The sequence below is a fragment of the Nomascus leucogenys genome, chromosome X (genome assembly GCF_006542625.1).
Source record: "Nomascus leucogenys isolate Asia chromosome X, Asia_NLE_v1, whole genome shotgun sequence".
In the NCBI taxonomy this organism is placed as follows: Eukaryota; Metazoa; Chordata; class Mammalia; order Primates; family Hylobatidae; genus Nomascus; species Nomascus leucogenys.
Window position 1 is genome coordinate 399,390 of NC_044406.1, and position 13,551 is coordinate 412,940.

Here is a 13,551-nt window from a genome sequence, read left to right on the forward strand (position 1 = left end):
GCCTATCTATCCAGACAGCCAGCCAGCAACCCATCCATCTACCTATCCATCTATCCACTTATCCATCCACTCATGCACATATCCATTCATCCAACTATCCATCCCTTTATTCATCCACCTACCATCCGCTCTATCCACCCACCCACCCATCCACCCATCTATCCAGACAGCCAGCCAGCAACCCATCCATCTACCTACCCATCCATCCACTTATCCATCCACTCATGCACATATCCACCATGCATTTATCCAACTATCCATCCATTTATCCATCTATCCACTCATCCATCAGTCTATGCATCCTTCCTTCTATTCAACATGCACACATAATGTGTCAGAAACTTCCTTGTCCTTGAGGACACAAGGGCATCAAGATACGGTCCAGTTAACAGAACTACAAGCTCCAGGCCAGAGTTGGAGCTTCAAGAAGAAAGAAACTTCTTTCTTCTTGGGAACAGAGAGGAACGTGAGTTTAGTAATTCAGACACAACAATTCCTCACTTAAGAAGACAAGTAGACCCCAAAAGGCAGAGCTCAACTTAGCATCCATTGATATGTGTCAAGGCACCCCCGTCTCAGGTAGACTTCTGAGAGCAAGGACATCATTCTACCCTCTCCACAAAAGTACTGGTACAAGAAGGGCTTTCTCCATGGCTAGCTGGAAAGGTCCCTAGCTCAAGTTCAGATTGATCTAGAACAGTCCTGAAAATGACCCTCTCAGTGGAGATGCTGGGAAGGGGTAGTGAAGGACTCTTTGGGAAAAGGTAAGGACCAAGAGAAAGAACATGAAATCCAAGGATGAAAGTTAAAGAAAAAATGCAGAAGCAAGGTTGAACTTGAGTAGAAGCCGGAATGAGGACAGCATTTGCATTGGTGGAGGGAAGAGAAAAGTATCCCAGGCAGAGGGTATACCAGAAAGACAAGGCAATTATTATTCATGAAGATCTTGCTTGAGGAAAAATGTGGACTCCAGAGCAGGTGCAAGACACATGGTACGTCGTGGTGGATAAGTGATCTGTCAAAACGAAGGCTAAAAGGCCATGAACAGATGGTCAAGGGCTTTTGCTTGTAGGCAATAAGAGAGTGGTGAAGGCGTGGAGGAATGGAGGATTGCTCTAGTGCATAGAGCCCAGTGGGGGCCCAGTGGGAGAGGCTGGAAAAAGGAGAGACCTAGAATCCAGTGGGAGAGGATGAAAGAATGGAAACCAGTTGGGATACCATTGCTCTAACTGAGCTTTTGAAACAACTTCGCATAGTAGGTGGGCAACAATGCAGAAACAAGGGTGTAAGAGAGATTTTGAAAGAAGGCAAGTGAGATAAGAAATCGTTGTGGAAAACAGTGTGACAATTCTTCAAAGAACTAAAAAGCGAACTACCACCCAACCCAGCAATCCCATTACCAGACATACACCCAAAAGAATATCAGTCATTTTATTGTAAAGACACATGCAAGTGTATGTTCATTGCAGCACCATTCACACTAGGAAAGACATGAAATCAACCTAAATTCCCATCAGTGGTTGACTGAATAAAGAAAATGTAGTACATATATACCATGGAATACTATGCAGCCATAAAAAGAGAGAGATCATATCCTTTGCAGCAACATGGATGGAGCTGGACACTATTATCTCAAGACAGATAGAAAGATAGATGATAGATAGATAGATGATGATGATGATAGATAGATAGATGATAGATAGATGATAGACGATAGATAGATGATAGATGATAGATAGATAGATACATAGATGATAGATAATCACATGAGCCTCTGAGGATACTGAGTTATATATGTAACTCAATTTATTAACATAAACACCCATCATGTTATTAAGTTATTAACATCCATCATATAAATTATCTTCTAATTAGCACAGCCTCTCGACACACCCTGAAGGACAGAGTATGTCCTAACTATTGGAGGGAAGAAGATGGGAGGAGGGAGAGGATTAGAAAAAAGTAACTAATGGGTACCAGGCTTAATACCTGGATGAAGAAATAATCTGTACAACAAACTCCCATGACCCAAGTTTACCTACATAACAAACGTGCATGTGTACCCCTGAACATAATAGAAAACTTATAGAGAAGACACCTAATTTTCACAAGTGTTTTAAACTTGCTCCCCTCTTCATGGGTAGCAGCGAGTGTATTCTTATCCTTTGTTTCTTTCAAAGAAATCAGTGTGTTTCTAAGAGAGCATAAGCTGATAGCCCCTGTGGACAAGAGGAGGAGGTATTGTGTTATAAGGAATTTTTTTTGTATAAGCCAGAGAGAGGAGAGAGAGAATTATTGTGTGAGGACACAAGACTTATCCACGAAGATGTGTTTAAGACAAATTTGAATTTCTACAGGAAACTGACCTCCTACAAGCCAAATGCATGGATTATGACAAAGCCTGTGATTGGTTCCAGAAATCCATCTGCTCTTTTTGAGCTTAGTTTTTAGTTTAGTTCTGAAACAAAAAGAATGAGTAAAATGTTTCTCTGATACAGTGTCCAAAATGTTGAGGCAAACTACACCAGCAAAGAAAGCTGTTGGCCATCATGCAACCTGTGCAGAGTTTAGGAAATTAGCATGCAGAGGCTTCAGTGCTGTATTAGTCCATTTTCATGCTGCTGATAAAGACATACTCGAGACTGGGTAATTTATAAAGAAAAGGGGGTTTGATAGACTCACAATTCCACATGGCTGAGAAGGCCTCAAAATCATGGTGGAAGGCAAAAGGCAGGTCTTACGTGGTGGCAGGCAAGAGAGAATAAGAACCAAGTGAAAGGGGAATCCCCTTATAAAACCATAAGATCTCGATGAGACTTATTCACTACCACGAGAACAGTAGCGGGGAAACCGCCCCCATGATTCAATTACCTCCCATTGGGTCCCTCCCATCACACATGGGAATTATGGGTGCTACAATTCAAGATGACATTTGGGTGGGGACACAGCCAAACTATATCAAGTGCAAACAAAGTTTCTGACTTCTCTTGAGGGAAAAGATACTTTAAAGATTTGAGTAGTTGGGAGCCAACCAGCATGATCTCCTGCCCTCTGAATTAACAGTGTAATCAACAACCACCATCTTTGAATGGTGTTAGAGTTGAAAAGCTAGAGGAAAAATGTCTGACTTTCTTCTAGCTTTTCTCCTCCAACACTATTCAAATTTCTTTGCTTATAAATGGTTAGGTGGACGTGAATGAGGAGGTTGAGCTGTTCTTACAGAGGAGTGGGGATTCTGAAATGACTTTCAGTCTGGGAAAGGAAGAGAGAAATCACTTCTACAGTCTTTTCAGGATCCAGCTTCGGATAGGTGCATCCGTGCAGCATTCTCCCCTAAAGAACTTGATAGTACAAGAAATAAGCCTGCCCGTGAACTAAACCACACATTGTCTCACCAAATGGATGCAACTGAATGTTGAATGCAGACCAAGAGACTTTCTAGAACTGTCTAACAGAAGAGTTGGGACTTTCTAGAACAGAAGAGTTGAGGACTTTCTAGAACTAATGGAAGAGTTGAGGACTTTCTAGAACTAACAGAAGAGTTGAGGACTTTCTAGAACTGTCTAACGGAGTCGAGGACTTTCTAGAACTAGCGGAAGAGTTGTGGACTTTCTAGAACTAAGGAAGAGTCGAGGACTTTCTAGAACTAGCGGAAGAGTTGAGGACTTTCTAGAACTAACGGAAGAGTTGAGGACTTTCTAGAACTGTCTAACGGAGTTGAGGACTTTCTAGAACTAACGGAAGAGTTGAGGACTTTCTAGAACTGTCTAACGGAGTTGAGGACTTTCTAGAACTAACGGAAGAGTTGAGGACTTTCTAGAACTGTCTAACGGAGTTGAGGTCTTTCTAGAACTAATGGAAGAGTTGAGGACTTTCTAGAACTAACGGAAGAGTTGAGGACTTTCTAGAACTGTCTAAAGGAGTTGAAGACTTTCTAGAACTAACGGAAGAGTTGAGGACTTTCTAGAACTAACAGAAGAGTTGGGGACTTTCTAGAACTGTCTGACAGAAGAGCTGAGGAAAACCCAAAACACTCATCGAGGGACCTGGCTCCAGTGTCCTGGAGGTAGGCGGGAGCATGACTGTGATTTCATGAGTGGGAATCCAGTTAATTACATCCTTCTGAGTGTGTCGAGGGACTGTGCAAATTAGAAGAGGTTTCATATGATGGATGTTAGTAAGTTACATATATAACTCAATAGCCTCAGAGGCTCATGTGATTATCTATGTATCTATGTATCTATCTATGTATCTATATATCATCGATCTATACACATAAATATATATATGCATGCAATCAATCTATACATACATACACAAACTATATCATAATTTATTATAGTGTATTACAAGAATATATAAATCTTATATACATATGTTCATGTGTCATTTATGTATATTTGTGTGTGTATATGTGTGTGTATATATATATATAGATATATATATGTAAATGTAATCACATGATCCTTTGAGGATTTTTTTCTGATATGAAGTCTTGCTCTGTCACCCAGGCTGGAGTGCAGTGGTGCAATCTCAGCTCACTGCAACCTCCACCTCCCGGGTTCAAGTGATTCTCCTGCCTCAGCCTCCCTAGTAGCTAGGATTACAGGTGTGCGCCGCCATGCCCAGCTAATTTTTTTATTTTTAGTAGACAAAGGGTTTCACCATGTTGGCCAGGCTGGTCTCGAACTCCTGACCTCGGGTGATCCACCCACCTCAGCCTCTCAAAGTGCTGGAATTACAGGCGTGAGCCACCATGCCCGGCCCCTTTGAGGATATTGAGTTATTTTTACAATTCATTGATATTCTGCTGAGTGAATATTGTATTGTTTTATCTTATATACATATATTGATGTGGCATATGTATATGCCATTACTTTCAATGGCAAAAACCACAATTACTTTTGCACCAACCTGATACCATTTATTTCACCTCAACCTCTATTGACACTAACTTCTTCTCTGGTCATATGTAGCTCCCCAGACAAATCTGTCTCCCCAGAGAGCGTATAACTACCCTGGCTGGATGGCACCAAATTAAAGAGTAATGTGTGGGTCAGAAGTTGGTCTCTTATAAGCTGATACAACAGTTGATGGCTATGCTATTCTTATCAATCCTAGCTTGTAAGCCTCCAAAACTGAGGATCATATGCCGGTTTCTGGTGAATTTACGCCGATAAATACCATTTCGTGCAGGTTTCGTGGCTCGGGAGTACTAGAGATTTCATGATATCGAATTGTTCCTTCTGACTGAGCTCTGATTGAGCTAACTGATGCCACATTTAATTTCAGGATGGACTCAATCAAACAGGCTTACTAATAGTAACATGAGGCCGGGCGCGGCGGCTCATGTCTGTAATCCCAGCACTTTGGGAGGCCGAGGCAGGCAGATCACGAGGTCAGGAGATGGAGGCCATCCTGGCTAACAAAGTGAAACCCCGTCTCTACTAAAAATACAAAACATTAGCCTGGTGTGGTGGCGAGCACCTGTGGTCCCAGCTACTCGGGAGGCTGAGGCAGGAGAATCGCTTGAACCCGGGAGGCAGAGGTGGCAGCGAGCTGAGATCGCGCCACTGCCCTCCAGCCTGGTTGACAGAGCAAGACTCCATCAAAAATAAAAAATAAAAAAAAGAGCGGGGATATTCCTGACCAGGTCGGGAAACTGGAGGTCAAAGCAAAATTATAATGATGATGATAAATAAGTGAAAAACTGGTACACATTGACTTTGTGGTGAAAATTTCAAGCCAAATTGGTATTTATAGAGAAGACTGGCTGGGTGCAATAGTTCATGCTTGTAATTCTAGCACTTTGGAAGGCTGAGGAGGGCAGATCGCTTGAGCGCAGGAGTTCAAGGCCAGCCTGGGCAACACAGCGAGACCTCATCTCTATGAAAATTACAAACATTAGCCGGGCACAGTGGTGTGCACCTGTAGTCCCAGCTACTCGGGAGGCTGAGGCAGGAGAATTGCTTGAACCCGGGAGGCAGAGGTTGCAGTGAGCTGAGATCATGTCACTACACTCCAGCCTGGGTGACAGAGACTCCATCTGAAAAATGAAATAAAATAAATGCAGTTTTCACTGGACAGTAAACTGCAACTATCGACATGGTTTTAGTTTAGAGATAACAAGAACTTCTGGCTCATCAGCATTATGAGGTCATAGTATGAATTTCCAAAAGGGCTATTAGGTTTCATGCTCTGGGTGTTGCATTGCTTGTAAACAGTTAAAAGATTTCTTCCAGTTGTGTCGTGAATGCATCCCTAAAGCAAAGCCACAGACTTCAACAAGAAATCCCACACATGAGAAAGATGTGTGAGCTTCTTCCAAAAACAAGTGGCAGAAACTGAAGTTGCTCTGAGCTGCCAGAAATCTGACAGACGGCCCACTGTCAATCACTTCTCATGGGTTTCTCATTGCTTTGTGAAGGCTTATTTTAGCTTTCGGGAAAATCTGCGGATCCCAAAATAAACGACTGCAATGGTGCAATGGGCTGCGGTAGAGGGAAATAGAGCCGCGTGGTTCAAAGCAGAAAGGGCATGAGTATGAGCTGAGCCGCAATGGGTTGCTGTGGAGGGAAATAGAGCCGCGTGGTTCGAAGGAGAAAGGACATGACTAAGAGCTTAGCTGACCGGGCGTGAGTACCAAGGAAACTAAGCTACCATAGCCTTCCCAATGAAGAAGAAAATGCAGGCAGTGCACTCTTGCTCATAGAAACTGCAAAAAAAGGATTAGGTCCCTAAACTGTGTCAGGCACAGTCAGGATTGTAGACAACTCACTGTGTCTTAGGAATCGTACCACGTGCCCATGGTTTGTCTAATTTTAACAACAGAGAGTTGAGTGCAAAGGTATATGAGAAATCCATTCCTATTTCTTTTCTAGCTTACTTGAAAAAAAAATCAGGTAGAATCCATCCAGTAAAAAATGAAGTCAATGAGGTGAATGTCTGAAACCAGTGAATATTTCAAATTTCTGTCCTAGTTGAAGATGACACAAAACATCAAGGGGATAGACACTCAAATGATACCCTCAGATGTTGAAATTTTATGAGATGGCATCCCAGCTAGGGATTTTATATCTAACATCAGACATGGCCCTAACAATACAGTTTAAAATCATTTTGGAAAAGTATCGAAGATGCCACAGTCTAATTCTCAAACTGGAAAATATTCAAAGAGACCGTTAGAGACCAAACTATATGCCAAATTTTCTTCCTCATTTTATGATCAGAATCACATTTTATCTACCTTGACAGGGTGCCTTGTCATTTAATTTTTTTTTCCTTTTTTTGGGGGGAGGGGGGACAGAGTCTTGTTCTGTCACCAGGCTGGAGTGCAGCAGTGCAATCCCAGCTCACTGCAACCTCTGACTCCCTGGTTTAAGCGATTCTCCTTCCTCAGCCTCCCGAGTAGCTGGGATTACAGGCACCCACCACCATGCCCGGCTAATTTTTGTATTTTTGGTAGAGATGGGGTTTCACCATATTGGCCAGGCTGCTCTTGAACGCTTAACCTCAAGTGACCCACCCTCCTCGGCCTCCTAAGTGCTGGGATTACAGGTGTGAGCCGCCGCACCAGGGCCAACATTCTTCCTTTTTTTGAATCACTTTGTAACTGCTCTTTTCAAATCTTGAGTCCCCAAGTATGTGTCACCTTTACCTTACCAATTTTCATAAACTCTAAATTTCATAGACAGTCCATCTTAACCAATATTTCTCCATCATTGTAAGAAGGAGATGATGATCTATCTACTGAGGTCACCTGGGGAGAGTGTAATTGACATAAACCGTCTCCCCAAGCCAGCCTGCCCTACCTCTCCATTGATTCTGCCAGATGGCTCTGAATGACCACCTCAACATTCACTAAGGCAAGTTAAGTATGGATGAATGAATATCCCAAGAGGGAAAGTCGCTTTGGTGAATTTTATGTTCTATTGTCCAGCATCCAGATAACAGGCAAAATACAGAATATTTCCATGGAGATACGTTGCTTCCTTTTGCTTCCAATACACAAGATCTCTCTCAAGACAGAGAGAATTTAGAATGTTCTTTGTTCTTCAAAATGGGCATTCCAACCTGAGCCATTTGAGACAGTTCCACAGTAAGCTCTTTCTCTAAATATAAATGGGGATGTTTCATGATGCATCTCTCCAATTATTTTCATCTGTGTGTTTAGGTGTCTCTTCTCTTCTCTATCACGAGGTTGCAGAGCAGAGCCTTTTCCATCTGGGTAAAATGGAGACCACCCATGGCAACTACAAAATGTCAGATTCTATCAGCATTATCCAATAACCCCATGAGAAGGTCATTCATATTCATCAGCTATGCAGTTCAGTTTCTGGAAATTGTTAATGTACTCAAGATGCCAGCTTCCACATAGCCAACTGCCATCAGGAACCAGAGAGTCACAAGCAGAGGAGAAAACTTATCGGGTCTGGCAGGACACTGTTGCTGAGGCTAAAATTAGCCTTGGACGCGACTCACAGAAAAAATTAATTGCTTGTGACTGCTAGATTTCCGTCCGTGGCAAAGGTTCATTATTACAGAGGACACATCACACTCTGAGCATCTGCCAGTTTATTTTCTGCACAGACATTTGTTTATCCCCATGCGTGAGGCATGGTTATGAGACAAGAACTAAAACCACATTCTCCTTCTCAAGGGGTTGACATTCATGAATGAACAATACTTAAATCACCTATGTATAAGGGACCCATCTCATGTCTGGAATAGAAGTACAATAGCCGGGTGCGGTGGGTCACGCCTGTCATCCCAGCACTTTGGGAGGCCAAAGGCAGGCGGATCACCTGAGGTCAGGAGTTCGAGACCAGCCTGGCTAACATGGTGAAACCCTGTTTCTCCTAAAAATACAAAAAATTAGCTGGGTGTGGTGGCATGCCACTGTAATCCCAGCTACTCGGGAGGCTGAGGCAGGAGAATCTCTTGAACCCAGAGGCACAGGTTGCAGTGAGCCAAGATCATGCCATTGCATTCCAGCTTGGGTAACACGAGTGAAACTCCATCTCAAAAAAGCCAACCAAACAAACAAAAAAACCCAAATAAACCCACAAAAAAAGTTTGGGAAAAAAAAAGAAGTACAATAAAGGGGGGTGTTTCAGATGGGGGAATGATGTATATGGGGTTCAGAGGATCTTCAAAGAGAAAAATTTGGGTTGGAACTTGAGTCCCTTTCCTGAATTTGCTGTAACAAATTTATACAAATTGGGTGGTTTACAGCAATATAAATATGTTCTCTCATAGTTCTGGAAGGCAGAAGTCTCAGATCACTGACACTATGTCCTAAACCCTCATAACCTGGGAAATGGGACCTTATGACGGAAAAGGGTCTTTGAAGATGCAATTAAGGTAAAGATCTCAAGATGAGATCATAGGGTGGGTGTTGGGAAGCATGGTTTGTTATGAGGGTTGCAAGAGAGGAACCTGTCTCATGGCTATCTCCTGGCTTCTGGTGGCCCCAGGTTTTCCTTGGTGATATGGTTTGGCTGTGTCCCCACCCAAATCTCATCTTGAATTTCCACGTGTTGTGGGAAGGATTTGGTGAGAGGTAATTGAACCATGGGGGCAGGTCTTTTCTATGCTCTTCTCATGATAGTGAATAAGTCTCATGAGATCTGATAGTTTTATAAGGGGGTGTTTCCCTGCACAAGCTCTCTCTTTGCCTGTTGCCATCGATGTAAGATGTGACTTGCTCCTTGCCTTCTGCCATGATTGTGAGACCTCCCCAGCCACATAGAATTGTAAGTCCATTAAATCTCTCTTTCTTTTGTAAATTGCCCAGTCTTGGGTATGTCTTCATCAGCAGCGTGAAAACAGACTAATACACTTGGCTTGTAGACGTATCACCCTGATTTCTGCTTTTCTCTCCAACATGACCTTCATTTTGTGTCTTTTCATCTGTCAGTTATAATGACACTTCTCATTGGATGTCATACCCACCCTATGATCTCATCTTGAGATCTTTACCTTAATTGCATCTTCAAAGACCCTTTTCCGTCATAAGGTCCCATTTCCCAGGTTATGAGGGTTTAGGTCATAGACATATTTTTAGGGATATGTGTATGTCCCAAAGGTCTGCACCCAAATGCAGACCTTGGGCAGAGTACAATTGAAAGGGGAGAGAAAAATAAATACAGAAATGTTTAAACCCATCAATCCTTTTAATTCTCCTTGGATTTTGAGAGAAGTATGGCATTTTGAGCATCCAAAAGCTACATAGAGACTTCATCAACAATTCTTAAGATTCTCACGCTTTTCATGATGTCCAAGACTTTTGAGTATATTCATGATTGGAGTATGACCAAAATGTTAAAAGCTGCACCAACTGGTATTGACAACGTCTCCATGTCAAAATGATTCATTAGAAAGGCCAAGAATATCACTGTTTAGCAGGGAGAGATGGAAAGAAAAGGCTACCTAGAAAATGCTCAGGAAAAATCAATACACAATAAAATTAAGATACCAAATGAAGAGTTGGCATGCTTGTTGATGTTCTCTTCAGGTTTGATTTCTGCCTGCTTTACTACTCTCTCCTCCTCACTCACTGGGGAAATTAACTTTATGGGTTCTTCTCCTGTTTTGCAGGTCTTTCTTTTCTTTTTTTTTATTATTTTATTTTTAATTATTTTTTACTACATTTTTTATTTTTTATTATATTATTTTTATTTCATTTTATATTTTTATTTTATTTTTATTTTTTATTGAGACAGAGTCTCACACTGTCACCCAGGCTGGAGTGCAGTGGTGCAATCTCGGCTCACTGCAACCTCCGTCTCCCAGGTTCAAGCAATTCTCCTGCCTCAGCCTACTGAGTAGCTGGGATTACAGGCACCCACCATCACGCCCAGCTAATTTTTTGTATTGTTAGAAGAGATGGGTTTTCACCATGTTGGCCAGGCTGGTCTTGAACCCCTGACCTCATGATTCACCCACCTCGGCCTCCCAGAGTGCTGGGGTTACAGGCGTGATCCACTGCGCCCGACCCTTTCTTTTCATTTCTGTCCATGTGGGGCATAACAACTGCCTGTTTAGAGATTCTCAACTCACTCTTTCCCTCGGTCCGGAGCCTCTGACTGTCTCCAGAAATGGCCTGAGACTTGATTATATTCTGCTTCTCAGCTCTAAATAAATAGGTAACAGTGAAAGGATTCCGAGCCTGCAAAGAAAGGCTAACCATTGTCTAGTGGAACCTTCCTTTGCTGCACAGATGGAGAAATGCCTGCCATGAAGTTAGTTCTGTTGTGCAGAAATTTTTTGATCTTGAAAATGCAAGTTCTGTTGAGGAGGTTGAGGTGGGGGAGTCAAACAGGAGGTGTGAATGAGCAGGAGTTGGCAGCGAGTCTGGGTGCTGACAAGTGGAGACAGAGACGCCAACCTCACAGGTGATGAATTGCTTCTATTACCCTGCGGAAATTTGTGACTTTCTAAATCCAATTACCCAACCACGGAAAGTCCCCACCTTTTCTCTCTGACTTTGTCCCTGAGAGAATGAGCTTTGCTGGATGGAGGAAAAACTAGCAATGCCATGTGTGCTGGTGTCTGAGTTTTGGGTATGACTCTGCTTCAACTTGCCTGGTGGTTTCATGCTATTCTGATTCCTCTACAATGTAATGCTTTGTGAGAAGATGGCAGACACAAGGCAGATCCTTAGAATACACTCCCAATGATATTAGCTTCTTATGCAATCAGCCAACACTCAAAACATGAAGCTTGCCCCCTATTTTTGCCACAGCACAGGTTCAGAGCTTTAGGAGCTGGTGAAAAGTAATTCCGGTGGTGGCCATGGAGCCACTGGGCATGATAGCTACCAGGGTGATATCACCCTAAAGAGATGAGTGTTGTTGAAATTGTCCCTCCATCTCACCTCTCCCTGTTTGTCTAAGCCAGAAAAGATCCACCTGTGCGGGAATCATCCTGTACCTGGGATTTGTACCTATTGGTCATCCACCTGGCAAAGTAAAGCTGCTTAAAGATGTTTCATTGGATGGTCCTACAACTCAACGTCAACAATGAAACAGAGGCTGAAATGGTTCCTAGCACTGTTGGTTCAGAACTTTTGGAGGAGACTTGTTCCCAAGGATAATGAAGACTCTCTCATCAAAATTCCTGGACACTATGATATGCTTATGCAAGCCAACAAACCCTCGCCTCTTGAGGCAGCAAATGCATCATTAGGCAACAGCTCTCTTGAGCACAGTGAGGCTCTCTTCCAAGTCATCAGCTGCAAGTAGAAAGGTGGCTAGACCATCTTCCTCACAAAGTGTTGACATGTCTCCCGTTAGCTGGCTAGAGATGATGGAAAAAAACCAAACACTTCAATTTACACAATTACAGTTTGGGTACAATTTCCATACACTGCTTTGAGTGTTAAGAAGTATTCTGTTCTGGGCGAGGTGGCTCACGCCTGTAACCCCAGCACTTTGGGAGGCAGAGGTGGGTGGATCACCGGAGGTCAGGAGTTCGAGATCAGCCTGGCCAACATGGAGAAACCCCATCTCTACTAAAAATACAAAAATTAGCTGGGTGTGGTGGCGCAGGCCTGTAATCCCAGCTACTCAGGAGGCTGAGGCAGGAGAATTGCTTGAACCTGGGAGGTGGAGGTTGCAGTGAGCTGAAATCATGCCACTGCACTCCAGCCTGGTGACAGAGCAAGACTCTGTCTCTCTGTCTCTCTCTTTCTTTCTCTCTCTCTCTCTCTCTCTCACACACACACACAAAATAAATAAATAAATAATTGATTATCTATATACTTTTTCCAAACCATCAAGGACAGTCTAGATGAAGAATCAGGAAACTGTTGACCCTGGAACATATCTGACCCTTAACTTGTTTTTCTCATTAAAGTTTTCTTGAAACACAGCCATATACATTCATTTACTTATTGCCCGTGACTGTTTTTGCCCTAGGTACACAGGTTTGAAGAGTTGCAACGCAGACCTTATGGCCCACAAATTCTAAGGTGTGTAGTATTTGGCCATTTATCCAAAAATCTACTGGCTGTATTCTTCAAAGTGACCAGAGCCACCAACCTGTGTCTGAGTTAAATACCGTTTTATTCCCAAATGAACACTTTTCAAAGAAGCATCATCGGCTGTTTCTACTTATCAACCTAAATAAAGAAAATCTAGTTTAATCTTATCCACTGAATAGACTTCCAGGTTAAAAAAAAAATTACTCCTGACTCAGTTGCATCTCATCCACCTGTAGACCAAAGGATACTTCTCAGCAGGTAACAGGGAAGCATTTGGGATAATTCAACATCCATTAATTAGTAAACCTCTAAAGGAATTAATCTCATAACAGCAGCTGGAATGCAGGAGATGCTCTACATCCGAATCACAAATTGAATGGACGGCAAGTGGATTTTCCCTCCTAGGGCTGATTGATTGGTTCTGGCTGCCAGCACCCTGAGAGAAGAATGACCCTGCAGCAAGGAATAGTTATCAACTAGTGATGCCTGCTGAGGCTATGGAATGAGAATTACGGTCTGTGTGCTACATTCTTTCCATTCTTGGTGGTTCCCTCATAAACCACAAT